We start from the raw sequence: 25,885 nt of genomic DNA, 5'->3' as shown, positions 1-25,885 counted from the left end.
TAAAGTCAACAATGGGAAAATCCTTAAAAATCAAGAATGAAGAAGTAAAATTTTTGAAAGACATCCCTTTCGAAGTTAGAAAACAGAGGAAACGCTACAGGATGCTCACTCTTGCTCTGCAAAAAAAAAGGGAATAGCATATAGATGGTTATTCCCGGAAGGGCTGAGCTTCAATTTCAAGGGGAAAAAATATAAAATTGACTCTGTTCCAAAAGTGGAAAAATTTATGAACCAAGTGTTTAACACCAAAAAGGAGCAGAAGGAAAAGAACTTAAAACCGGATGGGGAGGAAGAAGAAGAAGATGAATCCTACTCACAGGATTCAACAAGCCAAACCTCCACGTCATCAGAATCATCTGAATCGGAGAAAGGAGCGGCCTCTCTGAAACTCCAGAAAATAAAGAAACGCAGGAAGAAAAGACTCTAGAACTAAGGCAATAGTATTAAAGGCAGAAATTGTGTTAAGCTACTAAATATGTATTAATAATTGAATCAAATCTTAACATATTGTGTTATATTAGGTTTAAAAACAATATTTCTATAACTTCTCAGATCGTGACATGTATTAGTCTTTACCCATTCCCCAAATCCAGTAGATGGAATAGATTAGAACTGTAGTACTCCTTCCCCTATCCAGTAGATTTATGTATTAGATTTCCTATACCCATCACCCATAGTATTAGTGTTAGGGTATTAGTATCCCTTCCCCCATCCCATAATTGTAGAGTGTAGAAAATGCAAAAAAAAAAAAAAAATTCCCCTGTGGGGGACCAAAAAAAAAAAAGAGCTGAAAGCTAATTTGCTTGTATTTAACAAGCACGTAATATTTTAATAAATGGCCTTTGACCGCAAATTAACATCATTCACTCATTCAACCACCACTTCCAATTTTTAAGGAAAAAAATGAATTGCACCCATATTTTGAATGGCAGAGCTAGAAGGTTACGTCTGTTCAGGTTCTGTAGCTAGTACAAAAGCCACGGAGGGACAGGAGGGTAGCATTTGTCTGCATGATTTCAACAAACCCATCCTGTTCTGGTGATTTATGTACATAAATTTGGACTTGTGATCACCATGAATGCATTAGAATCATGTGAGTTAGATAGCCAGTAGATATGACTTAGTGTGATTATACCAACCAGAGATGTTAGAATGCTAATGGGTTCATAAAAGTAACATCAGCATTTTACCCTTCCATAATGGAGGGCAATGCAAAATGGTGCTCAGCTGAATCAGTTTAAAAGCCATTTTTTTAAGGGGGATTTCCTGATGTATTCTGTCTCTGCCTTGCACAAGGCATTTATGCTTTTTAAAAGTAAGTGCATCAAATGGGAGAGAGATAATCAGTGTGTGGGTGTGTGTGTGTGGGGGTCATATTAACTCATCACTTACTAAGAGAATTGAAAGCATGAGCGAGCATAGCTTGGAGAGGAAATGGTGGAGAGAGACAGCTGGAATAAATATATAAATAAGACACCCGAAGGACACTGGAGAGATGGAAGTTGGCTCCAAAGCTGAAACCAACTGAGGGACCCAGGCAGTGAAGGGTACTCATTTATCGGAGGCATTTATGAGGTCATAAATTACATCTTGAGCTATTACTGAGTATGTTTGTTTGATGGTCTTAATATAGTGCCCTTGTTTGAAAGTTCTTGTATTGATTTACTCCAGCCCATTAAACAAGCGTCTGTTTCCTGATTCCTTTACCACTGCTCCAGAATTAGCATGGTATCAAAGGAACGTAAAATAATTGAGCAGGGATGTGCAGGGGTGCAGGGCTAGTGCAAGCTCCTTGGCTCCCCACAGTTCTCCTTCCTTAGGCTGGCCTCTCATCCCTTGGTCTCTTTCCTCCCTGCAACAGCCGTTTGCCACTATGGCAGCCACTGGCAAAACAGGAAGAGGAAGAATGAGTGGCTCCATGTTTTGGGGCCCTATCAGTGGGGTGCTGTCAATGTTTCCTGCTTGTCTTCCTTAAGGTACCCCTGCCCAAATCAGCCACCCTGTTTGTTTAACTGCCTTTCTTCCTCTGGTTATCAGAGGTAACAGCCTCTTCTGAAGGAACGTCAGCCCGAGGGAGATGAGCAGGCAGGCGACTACTGGTTAGGAATGCATGTATGAATGGCTATGTCACCCAGGTGTTGCTTGCTTATCCATTTGGCCACCTGCTAGCTTGACGTCCTTGAGAAGGCTACCATTGGCAGTCTCTTTAGGGGACTTGCTCCTACTTTGCATGTTTTGGTCCTGTTACATAGAAGCAGCCTTTACAGGTGCTGACTAGAGCTTAGTAGACCTTGCCCAACGTTGTAAGAAACAGAATAGTATTATCCTATAAGGAAATGGAATGAGACTCCCAATGTTCTTTGTTCCTGAGGAAGGACCAGAAGTCTGAAACACTGAAAACTACCTAGGAAAAGTGTTGGATATTTTCTTTGGACTCTGTATTTTCCTGTTATGGATCTTGTTGGCTTCTGTATTTTCCTATGAGGGATTATATGACTATATATGCATTTCACTTCATTGAAGTCTCCTTTTGTATATATATATTTGTGGGATATTCAGCTCACAGTTGTTTTCTGTTAGTCTTATATAATTGCCAAAATGTCATCTCCACCGATACTGTTAGGATAGAATCTCAGAGTTGGAAAGGGCCATACAGCCCATCTAGTCCAACCCCCCTGCTCAATGAAGGATCAGCCTGGAGCATCGCTGACAAGTGTTTGTCCAGCTGCTGCTTAAAGACTGCTGGGGGGGGGGAGCTCACCACATCCCTAGGTAGCTGATTCCACTGTTGCACAACTCTTACTGTAAAAACGTTTTTCCTAATATCCAGCCAGTATTTTCCACCCTTAACTGAAACCCATTATTGCGAGTCTTATCCTCTGCCGCCAACAGGAACAGCTCCCTGCCCTCCTCTGACAGCCCATATACTTCAAGAGAGCAATCATGTCCCCCCTCAACCTCCTCTTCCCCAGACTAAACACTCCCAAGTCTCTTAGCCTTTCCTCATAGGGCTTGGTCTCCAGGCCCCTAATCATCCTTGTCGCTCTCCTCAGCACCCACTCCATTCTGTCCACATCCTTTTTGAAGTGAGACCTCCAGAACTGCACATAGCCTGACCAATGCAGTGTACAGTGAAAGTATAACATCTTGCGATTTGGATGTTATGCCTTTGTTGATACACCCCCAAGATCGCATTAGCCTTTTTTGGTGCTGCTTCACACTGGCCGCTGATATTTAACTTACAGTCCACCCATACCGCAAGATCTTGTTCACACACTCTGCTTGTTCTCTGGTTGTTATCGTTCAGTGGACTTTATAATAGTTGAAAGAGGCCATATTTTACACTCATCTGTTTCATCTTTTAAAGTAAGAAGGATAAAGCAGAGCTAAATACAGATAATACCACCAACTGTACATGATACAGAGAAGTCAGACTTTCCTTCAAAGCCAGAAATATTCATTATTAGTCTTATTTTTCTTCTTTCAAGTCAATTGGTTGTCTATTTTTTAAATTAGTCTTTGGATTGAACAAATGTAATAGCGGTTTTGCTGCCCAAGTTCCCACAATAGCAGCAAATGATCTTATTTCAGGGGGAGCTAAGACCCTTTCATCATCATCATAGAACTTTCATTGATTTATCAGGCACAGCAGCTGCATCCCCCATGGGAAAGTTCACAGCTGTCTGCAGCTGCTACAGTGAGTTTCTCTCAAAAGGATTCAGCGCAGCTTTAGAAAAGAAAGGAAACTCAGGAAAAATAGTATTGTAGAAGGGGGAAAGTATGGGTGCTGTACCTTAGTGCTGTGGTTCAGGAGAAAAGGCTGTAATGCCATTGTGTATTCTTAAGAGAGACAGTGATCTGAGGTATTTACCTCAGAATTATCTAGTACAGAAGGTTTTTCACTTGCAACACCCAGAATTCAGGGGCTTATTGGGCTTGTTTGCCCCACCATCAATCCATGTCTTAGACCAAAAAAGACATAAGGAACCAGTGTGGGAGAGTCCTCAGTGTGGTTGTTGGGAAAGAGATGAAGAGTAGGGCAGCTGAGGCCGGAAGGAGTTGTAGTCTGCTAGTGAACTCTCTGCCAGGCTTGGTGTAATGTGGTCCATGGGGTTGTGACGAGTTGGACTCGACTGTGCGACTGAACAACAACAGTGAAACAAACTGGGATCAGAGCAGCTAAAAAGTGCTGCTAGAAAGAAGAGGAATACATGAAGGCGTTCCTTAGGGTATCACAGGCCAGGGGAAATAGCCAGAAGGGAAGATTTTTCTGTAGAGTTAAAGGGTAAATAAATGAACTGGAATGCAGCATGTGTCAAGAGATGGTGCTGGATTAAAATGTGTTTCCCTGCTGGGAGCTACAAACCAAGTTTCCACACTTGCATACCTTGATCAGCATGTTGATCAGCAGTATCCTTGAACTGTACGGAGCCTATTCCGAATGCTGCTATGGTAGCAGTTGGTACCTACCTTCTGCTACTCAGCTGCACCTATTCAGCACCCATACTTGATGTGGAGTTTGCTGACCTTAGCCCTAGACCCCATGTTCCTTTGAAAATGTATGGACCTCCCTCATTGGCCTGAAAATTTCCTTCATTTCCCCATGTCCCCTTTTGCCCCAGTACTCAAATGAAGAGAGAACAGTGTGGGTTTAACTAGTTTATTTAAATTTGTTCAAATCTGCTAATCTACATCATGAATAAAGTATGCTAATATATAACTGAGGGCAGGCTGCTCTAGTTCTGGCAAATCCACACTGGCTCCAAAAGCTGCTACCAGGTTCAGGAAGATGTTGCTCAGCACCAAAGGTGCTCTTTCCCAAGCCCCATCCTGCCGTCCAGCAAGTGATGGCCTGTTCAGGACACACTCTCCATCACACCCCACACCCAATGGCTCAGGGTGCTCACTGCTTTAACCCTACCTACATGAGCAGCCTCCCCTATCCCTGAGAAACTAGTTATGGCCTAAACAGTGAAAGACCAAGCCTACTTAATCCTACATTCAATTATTTATTTAATTCTTAACCATTACTACCATCAGCCTGGACATCACGAAGCAGGTGAAAAAGGGCTCTGCCCAAGTTGTTGTGTAGATAAAAAGGAGAACAATGTAACCTGCTTTGGTTCCCACTGTGGAGAAAGACTGTAATTTTCTTAGGTAGAAGCTGTAGAGGGAGAGGGTAGAGATGGAAAGCTGAAGACAGAGAGGCAGATTAAGTGGCTGTTGAGTGGGAAGAAATAGGATGTCCCACTCCAGGTTGGGAAATTCCTGGACATTTTAGGGGTGGAGCCTGGGGAGAGTGGGATTTGAGGAGGGGAGGAATTTCAAACCGGTATAATGCCATAGACTCCACCCTCCAAACCAACCATTTCCTCCACGAGAACTACCATTGCCAGTCTCCAGATGAGGGCTGGTGATCACCCAGAATTACAACTGTTGTCAAAGTGACAGAGATCAGTTCCCCTGGATAAAATGGCAGCTTTGGAGGGTTGTCTGTGGCATTATACCCTGCTGAGGCTGCTTGCCTCTCCAAGCCTCACTGTCCCAAGGCTCCTCCCCCAAATCCCCAGAAATGTTCCAACATGGAGCTGGCAGCCCTAAGGTGAATTGATTTTTGTAGCTGGTAGATCACTTGCAATTCCCAGAAAGCTGCCCCTGCTGCTGTGGGGGAGAGGAAGCAGGTGGGTGGCTGGAAGCACTGCCTACACTGCTGCTGCTGTGTGGGGTGGGGGAGGAAGCAGGCAGGAGGCTGGGAGAGTGGTGGGGGCAGAAAAAGAGAGTGATGGGGTGGGTGCAGAAACAGAAAGAGTGATGAGGTGGGAAGGCAGAAAAACAAAGAAAATGCAGAAAGAGAGAAGTAGCATGCATGGAGGAGAGATAGAGAGTAAGAAAAGGGGGGCAGAAGGGAGAAAGATGTGAGAGGTAGGGGGAGAGGGGAGGAAGCAAAGGTGTGAGGAATGGGATAACTGCCCCGCAAGTTTCTTGCAGGTCCCCACTTGTAAGAATATAAGACCTTAGAAAAGGTGGGTAGCAAGTGCTTCAAGCTCCAAGAAGCCAGGAGACCTGTGGGCAAAACGGGTTGGACAAAAGTGATCCAAATAACATTAACACTTCTGCATTACAACATATTAGCCCCCAGTTGGAGAGATGAGCTAGATTACTAAGGAAAATGCATCTCTCTGTGGTTGGTGATAGCCAAAATACAGTCTGAGAAATATGTGTTGTCGATAGTCTGCCACTGATATTTCTTATCTTTGGATGCGGTTTTATTTCAGGTAGTTATATCTATGTAGAACCTTCATAACTGGACAGGAAAGGTATTCAAATAAATTTTAGAAACCTATGTGCTTTGTAGGAATGAACCTTCTAAATATGATAAATATGCACATAATAAAAGTTTGACATTTTAAAGTGCTACTTAATGATGTGGTGAGAAGCCCTTCAGCAACCCTACTTAATCAGATTTTATTTAGCAGAACACTAGTTTTAAAGAAAGTTATAAAAATATTACCATAACATATAATTGGTCCTATCTGGTACTATATGGGTAATTTGTTTCTTGTACCTCCTCAGCCCAAATTATCTGTCCCCTGTTAAAAACTTCTGTGCTGCTCTTTAGGAAAAAGTACTACTCTGGGAAGTAGTAAGAGAACAGTGGATTAATTCAATTTTTTTATGCTCTGGTGACTGTCAGATTGACTTCTGCCTTCTGGCTGTCGGTGCTCTGCCAAATGTCTTCAGACAGCCTCATGCTCTGCAGTTGGGGTTTTGCAAACAGACTAATGTTGCTATAACTTATTTGGAGTTGTGGTCACAGAAGGGTCATTGTCCTTTATAAGCTGTAAAATTGAGGTTCTTGCTGCTAGACTCCTATTGCTATTTTGTTTGAGTAATTTCTAGTCATATTACCTTCTTGGCTGGGTTGCTTTCATTTCACAGTCTTCTCAAAGTACCAACTGTGTATTCGGGAGTTTTGCTAAATGGTCTATTTCCGTTTCCTAGTTAACAAAAATAAATGTAGCTGCTTTGTTTAGCACCACAAGTCTCATTGGCATCTTAACACGTGATGTCTCGTTAAGCAGTTTTTAAAAAAGTGTCTCTCAAGCTGTGGTTTTCTTTCCTCCTTCAGCTCCAAATACAAGCTGTAACACCCTTGAATTTCATGCATTTCTATGGACAGATATAGCTTGTCCAGGGGTTTCCAACAGGTAGTTTGTGTAGCTCACTGACTCCTGCAGAGTAGCTCATCCATCTCCTAAAACAGTGATAGCGAACCTTTTAGAGACCGTGCGCCCAAACTGCGACCCAAAACCCACCTATTTATCACAAAGTGCCAACACGGCAATTTAACCTGAATACTGAGGTTTTACTTTAGAAAAAACAACTCATACATTAACTTAAGATGATCCAAACAAAGTAAGGAAAGCAATCCCAAATGCTTTCATTTACTTAAAATTATTTGGCAGAGAATTCGACACTTTAACAATGGTCTGGGCCTGGCTGGGGCGATGGCACGCGTGCCCACAGAGAGGGCTCTGAGTGCCACCTCTGGCACCCGTGCCATAGGTTCACCACCACTGTCCTAAAAGACCCAGGAAACAATTATGAAAAGATCTGCTCTACCCTTTAAAACACACACAAAGAGAGCCATCATGACTCAGTGATTAGAGTGTAGGACTAGGATCTGAGAGACCCAGGTTCCAATCTCTACAGTGCCATAGAAATTTGCCAGGTGACCTTGGACCAATCACTCTGTGTGAGCCCCATCTACCTCACAGGGTTGTTGTGAGGATACAATGGAGGAAGGGAGGATGATGTTTTAAGCTACTTTGTAAGCCTCATTGTAGAGAAAAGTGCGGTATAAATGAAGTAAATATACATTTTAAAATTAAAAGCTTTTGTTTTATAGTGTTTTTTTTCTGTGCTGTTTAATTGATCGCTTCACTTCTGGTATTCTCATCCACATTCTTTTTGGGGGGCGGAACAAACTTGATAAGATGCTGGTGAAGCAAGTAGCCTGGGATTTTTTCCCCAGTAATGTGGTTAAAGAAAGGTGACTTTTACGATCTCAAGAGCAGCGGTAGCAATGGCAGTGGTGGAGGGGCTCTTTGTAGAAAAAGTGACCTCCCTAATAGTAGGAAGCAGGCTCTGCAAATAAAATGGGAGAGGTGGTTGAAGATGCTGAAGAAGGTAATCCATTGCATGGGGAGGACAGATTGTGCAATTAACACTGAATCAGACTAGCCTGAGTGTGGTGTTAGCAAAACAGAAGGAGAAACTTCTTTGTTGTTTGGCAGCTCTTAGAAGGTGCTTTGTTCATGAAGGAAAGGAAGGCTGGGCAGACAAAAGAAAGGGAGAGGATGCTGAGAGCTTGGTCCACCACTGAGAGGTCTTCTCATGGTCCAGCAGCAAATGAAGCTGCTGATCCATAGTATAAAATATCAGTGTCAGTTGGAACACTCAAAATTCTTGCATTAAAATGGATGATGTATAGGTGGTATATGACACCGAAAAAGATTGCTAATATGAATATCAATATGTCTAACAAATGTTGGAAGTGTAAAAAAGTGGAGGGCTCTTTTTACCATATGTGGTGGACATGCGAAAAAGCAAAGAAATTTTGGAGTGAGATCCATGCAGAGATGGAAAAGATCACGAAATGTACATTTAAAAAGGAACCAGAAATACTACTTTTGGGACTAAAAATGGAAGAGGTTAATGTATCAAAGAGAACTCTGATGTGGTATATGATAACTACAGCAAGAATGACGTATGCTCAGAATTGGAAACAGCAAGAAGTCCTGAAGATTGAAGATTGGATTAAAAAATTATTATTTTCAGTTGAAATGGACAAACTGACAAGAAAGTTGAATAATATGGAAGCAGAAGATTTTTATAATGACTGGAAGGATCTAAAAGAATACTTAGAAAAGTATTGGGAAGTAAAAGACAATTTGTTTAGTTTTAATAATTATTAATCATAGAATGCTTGGGAGATAGGATAAGTTAAAAAATAATTACTATAGTGAAATAATAGTTACCTAGTGAATTACAAAAAGAAAATTGTTGTTGTAAAAATTAATAAAGAGATGGGCAGGAGGTCGAAGCACTGTGGGAAGCCATATATTAGGGAGGGGAAAAGGGAGGTGGGTAGGGTATGAAAGGGACAAATGTAAAAAATTTAATGTTGATTATGAATGTTTATATCCTAAATAAAAAAAATTGGACAAAAAAAAATTCTTGCATTAAAATGGTATTTGTGGAAGACTGAATGGCATATAATTCAGGTACGCTTAGTTAAATTTGATGGCCTTTACATTAATTGCATACATAATTTTCTGTACGGAAACCATTTCTATGTAGTGGTTTTGTTATGTTTAGAGTGGCCTTTATGTGTTGTGTTCCTTTTATTCAAAATAGCTTTCTCTCATTCATACCTGCTTAAATTTGGTACTCACCAGTAAAAAGTAAATGAATATGCTTATTATTATGTATGTGTGTATAACTCAGGTAGAAGTAACAACAGCAGTTATCTAATTTTTAAAAAGAAGTCCTAAGACAGAAAACTAGTGACAAAATAGCATTAGGTGGGTAATTTTTCACCTTCGTCGCTCACTTCTGCTGTTCTGAGTGTTGTCATTGGAATGTTAAGAAGATGTCAATCTTTCCTCTTTGTTTAATAGTGAAAAATCTTAATTATATGGTAATATGCAATCATACCACACAGTACCCTCTTCTGGGGGATGTGTGTGCTACTAGTTTTATGAATATTTCATTTCCAAAGACCTCCTTTGTATTGACATCCAGTGACTTGGCATATTATTTGACATGCTTTTTAATCAGACCTGGCGTGTCAGAAAAGTGTTTTTATTACTATTCCCTTGTGTTTTTAGGGCTTAGCAATTTGATTTAGCTAACGAAATACTCTGCATAATTCAAACTACATCTAAGGAATTTTTATTACTGGTCATGACAACACGGTAAAATGATTGTTTTTTACACTTTCCATACATATTGCCTCTTTTGATACATTTGAAAGTCACAAGAGCAGAAAGAAGATTGATTGGGAATGTAATTAAGAAATGTAAATAACAACATGAAAGGCCCCAAGCCTGTCAGGTACAGAACAGTACACTTGAAATTTGTATCACTGGCAAAAGAATGTGTCTAGCAATAAAATGCTCACAAGAAATATTAATATTTGTTTCCCTCTAGTATGTTGGAATTAACAAGATGTAGTTGAGAACAGAGAGAGAAGTGATACTAGGTGACAGGGCAGCTTGCCCGGGTCACAGTCAGTGTTCCCTCTAAGCTGAGTTAGTGTGAGCCAGCTCACAGTTTTTTAGCCTCCGGCTCACACATTTTTGTCACAGCTCAGGAAGGATGGCTCCAGAACACACTCATTTATGCAGTAGCCAAATCACCTGCTCACAACTTTAATGCCAGTAGCTCACAAAGTAGAATTTTTGCTCATAGGATTCTATAGCTTAGAGGGAACATTGGTCACAGTACTACACTGAGGAAAAACAAAAGTAAAAGGGGAAGGGATGGTTGAAAGCCTATTTTTAATCCACCTTTGCTGGGCATGGTGGATGGTGGGCCTTATTTTTGGCCCTCATCTTGCAATGCCTCTCCAGCGTGCATGCAGGAAGTGGCATGTAATATATATTGGAACAGGCAGTGTATGTACAAGATGGGATTTCTTTTAAGAGGCTTGTATGAGGAAACGTGGCACTGAATTAACTGAAATTAGTAAAGATGGTAAAGTGGTCAGGCCTTGTAGTTAAGAGGAGCTGGGCCTTCTTGTCTAGTCAGAACAAATTTATTGCAAGGAGACTGCTCATCTCCTTCCTACTTAGTGTTGCCAGATCCCCTCGGGTTGCTGGCAGGGGGATTTGGGGGGCATTCTGGGAATGGGTGGGGAGGTTACATGACATTCCTGACATGACGACATCTCATGGAAGTGATGTCATCATGTTGGGGGTGTCGTGTGGCAATGCTCTGTATTTTGGGCACAACTCTGGGGGTTTTGGCCTAAAACCATAGAGTTTTTCCCCAAAACCAGAGCATCACCATGTGATGTCCCTGTTTGGGGGCAGGGCTTCCCCCTGCTGGCCAGCTGGCTGGCAGCAGGCAGAAGCCCCCCAAAAACAGGGGAACCCCCACCCGGACCAGGGGTTTGGCAACCCTATTCCTACTGGATGCCCTAGCTGCAGTCATTTTGAGTTGTGACAAAGTTAAGATAGTCGAAGTCCTTCCTGAAATAACAGGAGTCACCTGATTCAGTTATACCACTGACAAATACTATTTTGTTGTTGTTGTTGTTCAGTCGCACAGTCGAGTCCAACTCTTCGCGACCCCACGGACCACGTCATGCCAGGCCCTCCTGTCTTCTGCCATCCTCTTGAGTTTGGTCAATTTCATGTTTGTGACAAATATTCAATTTCTAGGAAGTATTATATGCTGGCCATGTATGAAGAGTCAATAAAGGTCATTAGCTGCACCAATGATTTAGTATGGAACTTCTTCACAACTCCAATTTGATACTTTGAGTTGAGTTTTTCAAAGAATTGGCATGTATGAACCTGTTTGGTATCCAGAATCTACATGCATCCAGATTCAACCCAATTTTTGAAGCTATTTCAGCACAAACTTTCTTGTGATCAGGACATGACTGGAAGAGTTTACAAGCCTGGTTCAACACATGGAAATCTGTTGATTCCAGCTATGAAAAGTGGTGTTTTGGGGACTTATTCCTTAAACTAGTTAGTGCATGATGTCTTCAAAGAGAACCTTGGTCATGTTGGTTCTTGGCAAGTTGACTGTATATATCTGCTGCCATGCTATGCATTTGCTACTGTCAGATTGGAATTGTTTCTGTTGCCCCAGAAGGTCAGACTAGAACCAGTGGATTGAAATTAAATGAAAAGAGTTTTGGCTAAACATTAGGAAGAACTTCCTGATTGTTAGAGTGGACTCTCCTTTGGAGGTTTTTAAGCAGAGACTAGATGACCATCTGCCAGCTATGCTGATTCTGTGAATTTAGGCAGATCATGAGAGGGAGGGCAAGAAGGGATGAGTTGGTGCTCAGCTCTTGTGGTCCTTTCTTACATGCCCAGGGTAATGCTGATTGCTACTTTGGGGTCAGGAAGGAATTTTCCTGCAGGCCAGATTGGCCAGGGATCTTGGATTTTTTTTTGCCTTCCTCTGGGCATAGAGCAGGGGGTCACTGGGGGAGTGGGGGGGGAGTTGTGAATTTCCTGCATTGTGCAGGGGGTTGGACTAAATGACCCTTGAGGTCTGTTCCAGCTCTGTGTTTCTAATACTCAAAAAACTTTGTGGGCAAATTGCCAACTTGAGGAAGGCTTTTTCTGCAGTTTTTCAGAAGCGGTTGCACCAGAACATAGGCCTGAGAGTACCCCAGTAAGCGAATTCATAGTATCAGAAAACTTAACATATGTCAAGCTCTTGAAATACCATATGGGGTGAGATAGTCACAAGCCTTACCAGCTTTCATTCTTCAAAGCAACCCCTAAAATATCTTTTCCTAGGATTCCTATAGAAGGAAGGCCATGCATGAATACATGAAGGAGCAATTATACAGACCACCATATCCTTTCTTTTTTGTTTCAAGAGATCCTGAGAAAACAGATCTGACAGTAGGTGTTACCAGGAAAAAACAAAGCTGATACATCCCTTTCTTCTGCTACCCAATGGACACAGGGATAAAGTCTCTTTTGGGAATTATGTAAATTTGTCACAGTAATTCAGCACAAATAATTTGCATGATCAGACAGATCTGCATATTATGCAAATTGTGCTTCATTATTTTGAGTAGGTGGAAGTAAGATTATGTTAATCTTCTTGGTGAAATCCGGAAAGCCTCTGCCATCATCTTAATGCAGAAAGCAGTTGCACTTTCCTCTGACCAAATCATCTTTACTTGGGGAGAGTTTTGTTTTGGTTTTGCTTCCAGGAACCTCTCAGTGCACAGGATGTGGTTACAAGGTCAGCTAGAAACCATTTTTGAACCATTTTTACCATTGTTAATTAAAACCATATAATCGTTGAAACTGGAAAGGACAGGTTACTTTCAGGCAGTCGCTACAACATCTCAAGCCGGTGGTCTGAAGATTATACAACAGTTTGGTTTTGTTAACTGCACTGTGTTTTGCCTCTGCATTTTTACGTGCATTTGATAAATGTATAGAACACGTGCCAGAAGTGGTATCAGCGGTCTGACCATGATTGAATGCCTGCCAGCTATTTCTGCTCACACCATGAGTATAGTACAAATGTGTTGGAGTGCATGAAGGACTTTTAAATCTCCATTGTCTCCAGAGCCAGTGTGGTGTAATGCTTCAAGCCAGGGTCCCCAAGGGGGTGGCCATGGGCCCCGTGGTGCCTGCTGACATCTTTTCTCGTGCCCATCAAGTATTTTTAGGAAGTGAGTTTGGACAGGTCAGGCTTTTGCCCAGCAAGGCTGATTATTGACTATTGGCAATTTGATTGCCTGTGCAGATTCTTTTAAACAAGGATCTATACTGTGTTACTGAAGGTCATCTGTGGCAAGCATTCTGTGGCTGGCTCTGCCTCCTCTGGCAGCCATTTTGTGGTAGCCATTTTGTTCCTGCACCCAATATGAAGAAGAAGAGAAGAGATTGGATTTACACCCCGCCCTTCACTCGGAGTCTCAGAGCAGCTTACAAACTCATTTCCCTTCCCCTCCCCACAATAGACACTCTGTGAGGTAGGTGGGGCTGAGAGAGCTCTGACAGAAACTGCTCTTGAGAGAACAGCTCTGAGAGAACTATGGCTTGCCCAAGGTCATCCAGCAGCTGCATGTGGAGGAGTGGGGAATCAAACCCGGTTCTCCCAGATTAGAGTCTGTGTACTTAACCACTACACCAAACATATTTCTCTCTTGAAATATGCCATTTCAAAATTCCAAATGTGCCCACAGGCTCAAAAAGGTTGAGGACCCCTAGTTTAGACTGTTGCCCTAGGATCTGTGAGATCCCAGTTCAAATCCCCACTCTGCTAAAAGCTTGCTAGATGATCTTGGTCCAGACATACTCTCTCAGCCTAATCTACCTCACAGGGTGGTTGTGAAGATAATAGATAAATGAGAGGAGAAGAGAATGATGTAAGCTGCTTTGTGTCCCTATTGGGGAGAAAGGTGGGAAATGTATGAAGAAGAAGAAAAATAGTAAATGAATATTTGTTCTGGAAGTAACTGTAAGCATTTTCTTCAGAGGGGAAGGTTTAAGTGTTATTTTTTATTGTTGCTATGGTTCAAAACGCATCTTAAGTTATCCCCTGGCCTGCAAGTTTAAAAACCAATGTATTAAATAGTTAATTCCTGGTATGAAAACCAATTTCCCATCTCTACTAACCAGTGTTTTAAATTGCATATGAGAACACAAGTCAGATGGATTACATTTGACAATGTCCTTACGTTTGTTGGCATAAAATTTTGAAATAGCTGCCAATGATTGAGAAGTTAAATTTCAGCTGGCAACCTAAGTACTTGAACCTTCCCTAAGGGAAAACAGAGCATTCTAACGTGGATGAATCCCAGTAAAATTTAATAAATTCTGCTTCTCTACTTCCACCTCACACACTCCACCTCATACTCTAGAGAATGACAGTGTTATATGCCCCTTTTGTAACAGGAAGCATGAAGCAGAGCCCTCTTGAGCCCCATGAAGCTCCCACTGCATTCAAGCACTCTGCTCCTGTGCAAAGAAGGGGTCAGGCCTTTATTTATTTTTGTATTTATTTTATTCAATTTATACCCCGCCCTCCTCGCAATGCGGGCTCAGGGCGGCTTACATAGGGGCATACGCCAATATAAAAACATATTTAAAACCATTTAAAATCCATACAATACAAAAACATTATTAACAAGTTATTAACTAACTAAAGTGCTCTAGATGTTCAAGATGACATTTCACAGATGGCGTATTTTAACTGTTCAGCATCATCTGTTCCGGGAAGCGCTGGTGTTCCCTCATCCAGGGCCAGGTTAAGATGGAGCAATAGTGATGGTAGTGGCGGCTCCTACTCATATGCCTGGTGGAAGAGCTCCGTCTTACAGGCCCTGCGGAACTGTACAAGGTCCCGCAGGGCCCGGATCTCCTCTGGGAACTCGTACCACCAGGTAGGAGCCGCCACCGAGAAAGCCCTGGCCGTGGTAGCGGCCAGCCTGGCCTCTTTGGGGCCTGGCATTGCCAGGAGATGTTGCGTCCTGGACCAAAGTGCTCGCGGGGGAACATATGAGGAAAGGCGGTCCCTTAGGTAAGCTGGACCCAGACCATGTAGGGCTTTAAAGGTAAGAACCAGCACTTTGAAACGAATCCGGTACGCTATTGGCAGCCAGTGCAGTGCTTTCAGCACAGGCTGGATATGTTTCCTTCTAGGAAGACCCATCAACAGCCTGGCCGCAGCATTCTGCACTAGCTGCAGCTTCCGGATTTGCAACAAAGGCAGCCCCATGTAGAGAGCGTTACAGTAGTCTAGCCTCGAGGTGACCGTCGCATGGATCACTGTGGCCAAGTCACTGCGGTCGAGGAAAGGGACCAACTGCCGCACCAGCTGCAGATGGTAAAAGGCTGACTTGGCAGTGGCAGTGGGTCAGGATGTGAAGACCAAACTAGTGATGATGATGGATCTGTTATGTGCTCTTATTTTCTTATCTTCTCCACATGTATAAAAGCGGGGACTTCTTGTTACATGGCAACAAGACAAGCCAAAGCCGCCTCTCTTCCCCTACATTACCTCTCAGAACTCTAAGCTCCTTTCTCCTCACCTCAGCTGTCATTTGGTTTTAGAGTGGGCTGAAGTAAAAACTGCTTCAGATAATAGAGCGCAAACAGCATAGCAGTTTCTTGGTTAGAGTGTCAGACTAGTTTCAAATCCCCACTCGGCCATGGAAGCTTGCTGGGCCAGTCTCTTTCTCTCTCTTCCCCTCTCCCCCCTTAACCTAACTCACAAGGTTTTTGTGAGGGAAAAATGGGAGAGGTGAGAATGGTGTACACTGCCCTGAATGTTCTTGGGGGAAGGACAGGATAAAATTGTGATAACAAACGACACGGATGGTGGAGAGTTTTACTCACACTGGTGTGCTGCTTTTTGCATTTTTATACATGATTGGGACACGTGGCTGTCTCATCACATCGAGTTTGGCCCCAAGTTGTGAGTGTGTGTTTTGAATATAAAACTTAACAGCAAAATAATGCACTCATAACAAAACTCAACCCTCGGGGTGGGGGGATGTCTGTATTTGCTGACACTGTGGTTCAAGAAACAGAGTTTACCTTCATGATGTTCCTAGAATCACTACCTTCTCTGGCTTTCTGTCACCCAGTATAATTACTACTATTTTTGTGCCTTGGATAGTAGGAGTTGACAGCATTCTCTTAATATATTTGTCTTTCTCCTGAGGTAATGGGTTTCTCTGATGCTGAACTCAATGGTTTCCCTGTTCCTCTCGCAAATAAAGTTCTATTTTGATGGTAACATGAATAAAAATATCTTCCACATGAAGTAAAAGGGCTCTAAGGCGACCACTATTTCCATCACCTCCAAAACCATTTCACTTGTTCCTGCACAGTATTCTTTGAGCTTACATTTCAGCATGAAAGCGCTGCACTTCTTTTTTTCTAAATCTAACCTTGATAGGATTTGACCTTTAAAAAAATAGTTCTGCTTTGCCTTAAGCTACAAACATTTTTCCAAATGGTACAATGCATGTGTTATTTCTTTTTGCCATTTATTTGGTTGTGCAAATAGTGTCAGGTGTCCTTGGATGGTTATATGATGCTGGTTTTGCTGCATTAGGAAATGATTTTTTTTAATTTGGGGAAAATAATATTGATGGATCTTTCAGATTAAAAAGTTGGAATCAGAGTTGAAGCTCACAATTGCCTTTCAAATAGAGTTGGTTGCTGTTTCTGACAATTGCTTGTGTTGTAAAGTTTTGCATAGATTATGTGCTGCAGTCACAAATGTTAAGTGGTACAAACTTCCCATTATGGGACTGTCAACAAGTGTCATGCTTCACTCGTTAGGAGCTTGTTTGGGTGAAAACTGAGGGCCTCCATTATGACAGTCACTGAGCTGCGAATTAATAAATGTGCCAGGCTTAACTGCTTGGCTGCCTTGACACTGTTCTGCCTGTGCATGGGACCAGCTCCACTGTGGAGCCCATCATTTTTGGTTGGAGAGTGGTTGCAAAAGTGAATGCGCATGAAAGCTACATGGGCATCCTTCTGCTCAGTTTCAATTAATCTCGTTTACAGAATCTGCAAAAAAGAAGTGGCTCAAGTTGAGCTCAGAAGTGTGAGACACATTTTGTGTGAACCTAAGAAAGACTGTGCCGGGGCCACCTATTTGATCCGTTTCCAGCAGTGACCAACCCAAATGCCCTTGGGAAACTCTAAAGTAGGGCAGACTAGAGGGAAAGCCATCCTGTTTATCTGCAGCATCTGGTGGCTCTCAATCCGCCTCAGGCACTCTTTGCAGAAAAATGCAGAGGGATGGCCCAGGGATAGTTGTGTAGCCGCGGCATGGGTGTAATCAAATACAAGTGCTTTCAGACATCATAAAATCAACATAGACTAGGTACAGACGGCTTGGCAGCGAGACACTTTGGCAGGAGGGAATGCAGACATCTTTCCTGCAGGTTGTGCTGCCGTTGTCAGTTTCCCACAGCAAGACTGGAAGCACATTTAACTGAATGTCTCAGTCCCTTTTATTGATACCAGAGGACCTGCTTAAATGACATCTGCAGATTTTTTTAAAAAAAGAAAACTTCTTATCAATCAAATGTCCTGAAGCCAGTAGGGATAGCAGCATTTGTTTGTATCCCCCCCCCCCGGAATCCATTATGTTTACTTGAGATTCCTCTCCTTGCTCTAAGAAGCTAAAGTAAGCTTCCAATCATCCAAAGCTTTATTCATCTACTTCCATTGCACAAATCCCACTTCAGACTCTTGCACTATCATTCATAATACAAGTGCTCTGTTCCAGAAGCTGAGCCCCTGGTTCAAAGACCAAAACGTATAATCCATTTCAAAACACAGTGAGTGGCAGAAGGATTTATCCACGCTCTGCTGACACCCTGTGGGATTTTTCTTCTTGCTCTTTTGTTTCACTCTTGATGAGTTGAAGCAGACTTTCCGGACTCCCCAAAAATGAATATTCCAGACGCTCCTTGTGCGTTTGATCACTTGGGATGAAAGTATAGACTGAACGTGTGCATTTCATTTTAATGTAAAGTTCTGTTTTTTTGTTTTTTTTTAAAAAAGCATCGGTATCATGTTTCTGCTATTTTAATAATGACTGGCATGGGGGGGGGGGAGTACACCCAAATATCAAGTGATTTGTCTCCATCCGCTCTCACCCGGGTTAGATTGGCTGGAGAGGAGGAGGCAAAAGTCCAGAGCAGTACATGAGAGGAGTGTCTTTGTGATACGATTCTCTGTTCTGACAGAGAAGGCATTGTTTGCTCACTGTAATAGGCTTGGCAGCCAAATAAGGTAGGGATCTGTGCTGCGCATACAGATTCAGAAAGGACCAGAGCAGGCAGGAATCTGAAAATCCCAAGAACTGGATTCCCTGAGAGGGACTTCACCGCATGCCATGCCTCTAGCAGCTCTTCTGGAGTTTTCTTGCTGCTGACAAGCCGTGCGCTTCTGGAGGAGAAGCATTTTTAAACTACAGGTAATTCTTCTTGCTTTTATAAGGATTAACTAATATTGCTAGTAAGCTTTATCACCTCAAAACAGCAACTGAACTATATGTAGGCATTAGGCAACTGTCTGGTTTTTCCTGGCTCTGAGAATATTGTTAGGTTTAGATCTGGTGCCACCCTGAGCAAAGAAGAGAAAGCTATTTAGGTTCTTTATCTGTTGCATTATATCTGACAGTTAAATCTTTATAAGCAACGGGGGCTTGAGGATTTTTGCTGATGTGTTAGTGTGGAGTCATCCGCTGGGCTTACATAGCTCTGCACACTTCCAGATACCCAGTGCTGTTCTAAACAGAGTTTACACCCTCCTGAGCCCATTGACTTGAGGGGAGTTAGAAAAGGGCAACTTCAGGATTGTACTGCTTTAGAGTTGTGCTGATAGTTTCTTACTTCTTCGTGCTTCTTCCTGACAAACGAATATTTGTCTGTTGAGGAACAACAAAAACATATAGTGCAAATTGTGTTTATTAACCAATTTTCGTATGGCATTTTTGAGACTAGTGGATTATAAATTGTGCTAAGGTTTTACATAGTAATTCAGACGTGTTTCCTACATGGCCTTTCTGCTCATTATCTCTTGAGCCTTCAAGCGGCTCAGATTTTTTTTTTTTAAAAAAAAGCACTTTGAAACTTCTTTTTTAAAAAGGCTAACCTATTATATTCACGGCTGTCAAGTGAGCAGAGAGATTTTTTTGTTCCCCTAGACACTGGAAAACAGTTTAGAGGTCCCTGACCTTTTGTAGTGTGTGTACTTCCACTTTCTAAAGCTGCTGGCTTGAAAATCAGACCAGTCTGAAGTGCTACATTTTAGAATGATCATCTAAAGAGAAAAGAAACTGGGAAGCTGGTAATCTGTAGTGTCGAAGCTGCATGCAGTTGAATACCTGGAAGCTTATTCTGATGAATCTGGTTCAGGCCACCTGTGGGTTTGCAAGCATGGATTTGCTCTCGTGAGGCTCACTCGACTTTGTTGTGTCTTAATCTCCAAGGAACAACTGTTCCAAGTAGCACAAACACATTGCACTGTGGACCTGTGGAATCACGCTGCATGACAACAAGAGTCCTTGCCCTGTCGCCCTTGAAAACAGCTTGCCAAAACCATCTAGGATTTCGCTCTAAGGACCGCAAGTTAACTGTCAAAAGTTGGCGAATAGCTAAGGAAGCTTTCTAGGGGGGGGAAACCAATCAGCCCAAATCATTTATTGATTGCTTGGAGACTGTTTTGTACTTTCCCCCAAGACAGTTAAAGGCAATTCACATATTATGAGTTTAGGTATGAATTACAAAAAGTGTGACAGTTTTGAATAAGGATTTGAAACTACCTGCATCACACAGCTACTAATATGATGAAGTAGTCTCCTTTACACGAACCCTTAAACATTGCAAATTTGCAATGACTGCAAATCAGTCATTGAGGGGCCACAAGGCCCTTAGTTGTTTTGGTGGCACAGAATAGCATGGCTACAGTTCTGGAATTTGCCATGCCATGGTGGTTGCGGTTCCAACTGCAATTGGGGGAAAACTAAGACTTGTTTCTGTGCAATGTGTGTCCCATTGTTTGGAAGTACAGTATTGCTTGTTGAAACTTTTACACTTGAATTTTAAAATATTTTCTAGAAATGATCCCCATTGGTTTCAATAGAGTTAATTGAAAGATTCCAGAACAGACTGGCTCTGAATACAGTAAGAGTCATAGAAGGGGTATGCATACTGCCTCTCTGGCAACGATCTTCCCATGGAATGGAGTGGTTAAAACAAGGAATAGGGATATTCAGGTCTAAATTCCCTCTTTGCCTTGATATTTGCTAAGTTACATTAGCCAGTCAATTTCAGAGGGTAGCCATGTTGGTAGAACAACTAGATTTGAGTCCGGTAGCACCGATACATCTTTGAGAGTCAAGGTTCCCTTTGTCAGATTGGGGAGAAATGGTATCTGATGATCTTTGACTTTTAAAAGTTTATACTCCAAGGTGCTACTGGACTCACATCTAGCCATTAGTCAATATCTCATCCTGACTGACCTCACAGGGTTCTTTTGAGGCTAAAATGAAGGGTGGAAACCAGTTCTGCCACCCCATTTTCCTTGTAGGAGGCACAGGATAAAACCATAGTAGATAATGGGATGGTCTGGGTGTATGCAGTGTTCTACCAATTATAGACAAAGAGCTTTAAGGGTCCAGGAGTGAAGGTTTCACATCAAATATGGGGCTGAATGGTAGGCCGACTGGAAGGCACTTTTGAGTTTGCATAATTCGCTTTGTGGAAAATGGAAGACAACATTTGAAATTCTATCTGTGGTGGTAATGAAGACTACTGGACTTCGAAGGTAATGAGAGGAAAGACTGGAATTACATGCTTAAACCTCAGCTGCTGATGAGAAGCAACTTGCATCTTAAATGGACAAAGGTAATTAAAAGTGCTGTGAACAGCAAAGCATCTCTCTTCTGGAATACATTACATTAGGCTGGATCCTATAGTCCATTAATGAAGAGCGATCTCTTTGCCTTCTCCCTCCCTTTTCTGCATCTGCCCCCAAGACGCTGCTGAATTCCGGGACTCTTGAGAATGAGTCGGATGCAGTATTAAGGGCTGGAGCCTGAGTGGAAATTGGCAGAAATCTCATGCTTCTCTCTTCTACAATTTTTTCCAAAAACGGAGCAAGTGTTACACAAGAGGGGAAGAAACTTCTGCCATTTTCTCCTTCCTTGTTGGAGTCTCCTGAGCTGCATTCTGCTCCATTTCAAAGGGAGGGTCTTTTTAAGAAGCACGGGAAGAGGAAGGAGGAAGGGGAGGGGGAGATTCATCCCATAAACTCTTTGCACTCATGGTTGATAGGATCCAAACCATTAATTTTACTGGCTTTATCACACTGGTGAATTTAGTTCAGCAAGTTTTAAATTGTGTTAATTAATTTCAGGCTCCCGATAGCTCACAAAAGCCGTCCTACATGGAGAAATCAAAAAAGTGTTGTGAGGCATATACCTATTAGGACACTTTTAAGGTGTCTCTGTTGTATCTAATATGGTCTCTGCATTTTGAGCTGAAACAAGAGGGTGCTTGCATTGAGAAAGCCTGTTGAAGGGAAACAGGAGCCCCTACAAGACCCTAATTGTTTTTGCCTCCATGGGGTGTTCTGGAATTTGGAGAGAAGTGACCAAAAGATTCATCCATGTGAGTCAAAAATAGTTGGGCACATGCCCCAGATGTACATTCAGCCAGCCAGTTTCCTGACTATTACAGATTACAAAACCATTTCCCTCTTCATATAAAATATATATGTATGTGTAATGAAGTATTCCTGTCTATTTACTTGCGACAGATGGCTTTTCTGTACTGAAGAAGATTTTGGTGGTTTCCACACAGGGGACAGACTTCTGTGCTTTCCCCACTGATGCCGTGGCTGCTAATTCAATGCAGTGGCTATGGGGCTTCTACATGGCAGGTTTCTCCAGTTTCCCTGCCCCCAACCCCCAATAGCAATCATCCTTGCTCCCTTAGGCCACTCTGTTGTTGGGTTTTTTCCCCATTTTTAAAAAAGAAATCATACAATGAATACCTTTATATCTGTATAACGTCACAACAATCTGTGTATCAGGTTCTTGGAGTGCAGAGGAGGGCAACGAGGATGATCGGGGGCCTGGAAACCAAGCCCTGTGAAGAAAGGCTGAAGGACTTGGGAATGTTTAGTCTAGAGAAGAGGAGGTTGAGGGGGACATGATTGCTCTCTTTAAGTATTTGAAGGGCTGTCACGTAGAGGGGGGCAGGGAGCTGTTCCTGTTGGCAGCGGAGGATAGGATTCACAATAATAGGTTTAAATTAAGGGCGGAAAGGTACCGGCTGGATATTAGGAAAACCTTTTTCAACAGTGGAATAAGCTGCCTAGGGAGGTGGTGATCTCTCCCCCCCCCCAGCTTTCTTTAAGCAGCGTCTGGACAAACACTTGTCAGGGATGCTCTAGGCTGATCCTGCATTGAGCAGGGGGTTGGACTAGATGGCCTGGACAGCCCCTTCCAACTCTGTGATTCTATTATTCTAATTCCTAGTTTTCATTGTTTGAAAAGTAAGTCACACAGATACGCCTTTCTCCTTAGAGCTCTGCGACAAAAGGGGCTACAGGAATACTATTTTTGTTAAAAAGGTAGGAATCCAGAGAAGGTGTTTTACAGATTTTTGTAAATGTATACTGATATAACGATTCAACTGACTGTTGTGGCTTTTTAAAAAATAAAGAAAGAAATACCTCTGATGGGGGGGGGGGGGGAATGGCCACAATGGGAGCAGGGAAACTGACTGTCATATGGGTGGGGAAATCTGAACTTTCCCCCTCAGACAGCAGCCATCCAGGCTTTTTCCTGTGAGCTGTTCCAAAACTTCACAGAAAAGCAGGTTTGAGAAAGACTGGAGAAAAGCCAAGGAAGCATTGGGAGCTACACAAATGTACTATGATGCTGAGGGGAGACAAGGAAAAGAAAAACAAAAAAAACTCCCACAGCATTAGACCTGGGGCAAAAATAACTCATGTTGAAATCTCTTTAGAATTGTGTCTTATTACAATGCTACATTTTTCTCCAAAAAGATGCTGAACACAGAGGTTTATCTCTAAAAATAATCATGTAAACTCCTGTAGCCTCAGGATGAAGCTGCCCTAGAAAAATGTCTGACTGCCTTATTAAACCTTTCCCAGAAAGATCCTGCTCCTTTTTATACTGAAGGGCTTGGCTGCTGCTGTCCTCAACAGTTATTTCTGCAGGCTTGCCACTGAAATTAATAGGACTTCTTCCGGGACATCTGTATTGAGGGACTGCCACCCATATACCTAAAAGAACCTGACAGAAAAAAATGCACTCTGCAGCTGAAGCTGAATGTGCATGGTACAGTTCCCAAGCCCATCTTTGCCACTTAATGCTAATTTATGGAGGGGGGAAGGGTGTTGGTAGGCTGAAATTGACATGAAGGTGTGTCTCTCCCCAACTTTAAGAAAGGGTCACAGGGCAAAATCAATGATGGGAGAAGGGTTTAGAATATCACCTCTTTAGCTGCTCCACTGCTATGTTACTATTAACCAGCAAATACAGGTTTGGGGGATATATGTGTTGTCAAAATAACCTTATCCAAATTTCACATAAGAACCAGGTAGGTTAGATGAGGCGCCTAGTCCGTCTCGTTTAGCAACCAGATACCTCTGGAAGGCCTGCAGGCAGGGTACAGAGCCCCCAGTTGCCCCCAAGTTGTTGGTCTTCATAAAGTTATTATGGCTTGTTGTCATTGGTCAGCCTATTGGTCTAATCCTTTTTTAAAGCCAGCCAACCTAGCAGCTGCCACGACACCCTGTGGCAGAGAATTCCAATAACTAATTACCTACTGGATGCCAAAGTCTTTCATTTTGCAAGACCAGAATCTACTATCTTTTTGTTTGTTTTTTAGAAAGTGCAACTCCTGTTTTAGCTTACAGAGCGAGCCTGAACTTCCTTAACTCTGTTGTCAATGCTTTAACAAAATTATTTTGGATTTTCTTAGCAAGTCAAAGAAAATGGGTTTTTTTAATTATTCTTCTGTTAATTGCTGTGTTCGGTTTTAGTACCACATGCAAAGTACCAGATTTGTGACTTTCATATTGAGTTACAGCTTATGCAAGAACTTCCTTCTAATTTCATGGGTAGCTCCCATCTATCACATGCGAAAGCTTCAACTCTGGTATCTTCTTGGGTTAGGAAGTACATGGTGTCTCCACTGCTCAACCCTTGTGTTCTTCTTTTTCAGTATATACCCGTTGCTTCCTCATTGAAACTGTGTGACTGCAAGGGGGAATGCAGCTGTGAAGTAAGTAAGCCTCTTGTATTAACAAGTTCTTGATTTATTTGTGATACTGCTACTAATTTTATTCCAACACATATTTATATTGCTACTCAAATGACATGTAGTTGTTTTATGCTGTAACTAATGCTGTTGGTCTGTGCATATTTGTGCCATTTTACAATGAATAATTAGTCGATGACATTCTTTACCACACAATGTGGTGGTGGCCACTAGCTTAGAATGGTTTTTAAAAGGATAAGGCAAATTAATCAGAGAGGACAGGGCTATTAACCATTTACAGCTAAATGGTTAGAAGTAGATTACATCTGAATGTCAGATGTAAGGCATGTTTGGCTTGTGAGCCACCAGAACCATCTGCCTGTCCTATATTGTAAATGGAATCCTGAATTAGGCAGGTTTTAGGGTCAGACTAGAGGAAATGCTAGGGCTTTTATAATTGTGACCTGCCCTGTTTGTTTTTAATGTTCACTTAAAACTGGAGAACAGTACAAGCTGGGGAACAGAGGAATTAAATCAAATTGAGACCACAGTGCTTGGGAAGGGTTTTCTTTAAAAAGCATTCTTAGAGTGCTATGTTCTTGCAAGGAATGCAGAGAGGGTGATAAAGAGGGGAAACTATTCTGGTGCGCCCAAGACTGCAGGATCCCAACATATTTCCTAAAGTTAGTGGACAAATGAAGTTGTACCTATCAGACCTTTCACCTTTGACATTCAGGGTATTGGCTTACGTAGTCAAACAAGAAGGCTGTTTGTTTACCTAGATGATTGGCATTTATCTATATATCTAATTTCCAAGTCGACCCCTGGTGTGTGGATGCTTAAATCCGCACATCGGGGGGACCTGGGGGGGAGGGAGAGGTTTGTGCGCATGTGGGCCGGTCCCCACGTGTGCACAAAAATCCCAAACCTGGAAAAAAAGATGGGGGGATGTTTAAATCCCCCCGAAACTCATAGAGCGTCCCCTGTGCATGCGCAGGGAACGCTCTGCGGCCGCCACGGCCGCCACTTGGGAGGGAAGCGGCGAGCAGGGGGGGGCCCAAAGCGGCGACGTCCGAGTGGCTCGACGCACGGCCCTCCCTTCAGAGCCGGGGGGAAGAGAAAAAGCCGGCGCCGCTTGGGAGGGAAGCGACGAGCGGCGAGCAGGGAGGGGGGCCAGAGCGGCAAGGGCCGAGCGGCTCGACGCACGGCCCTCCCTTCGGAGCCAGAGGGGGAGAGAAAAAGCAGCCACCGCCGCTTGGGAGGGAAGCGGCGAGCAGGGGGGGCAGAGTGGTGACGGCCAAGTGGCTCCCCGCTCGGCCCTGCCTTCAGAGCCGG

General features: G+C 42.7%; 1 protein-coding gene across 1 annotated transcript in view; it reads left to right on the top strand.

The window, feature by feature from the left end:
- PAG1 (phosphoprotein membrane anchor with glycosphingolipid microdomains 1) overlaps positions 1–25,885 on the top strand; it is a 144,109-nt gene that overhangs the window by 68,686 nt on the left and 49,538 nt on the right. The window contains exon 4 of the mRNA XM_015425437.1: positions 24,515–24,574. The gene's annotated coding sequence lies outside the window, so the exon portion shown is untranslated. The remainder of the gene's footprint in view (positions 1–24,514; positions 24,575–25,885) is intronic.

This window comes from Gekko japonicus, unplaced genomic scaffold, assembly GCF_001447785.1.
Source record: "Gekko japonicus isolate JY-2015 unplaced genomic scaffold, Gekko_japonicus_V1.1 scaffold301, whole genome shotgun sequence".
Classification (NCBI taxonomy): domain Eukaryota; kingdom Metazoa; phylum Chordata; class Lepidosauria; order Squamata; family Gekkonidae; genus Gekko; species Gekko japonicus.
This window is presented reverse-complemented; position numbering and strand designations above follow the sequence as displayed.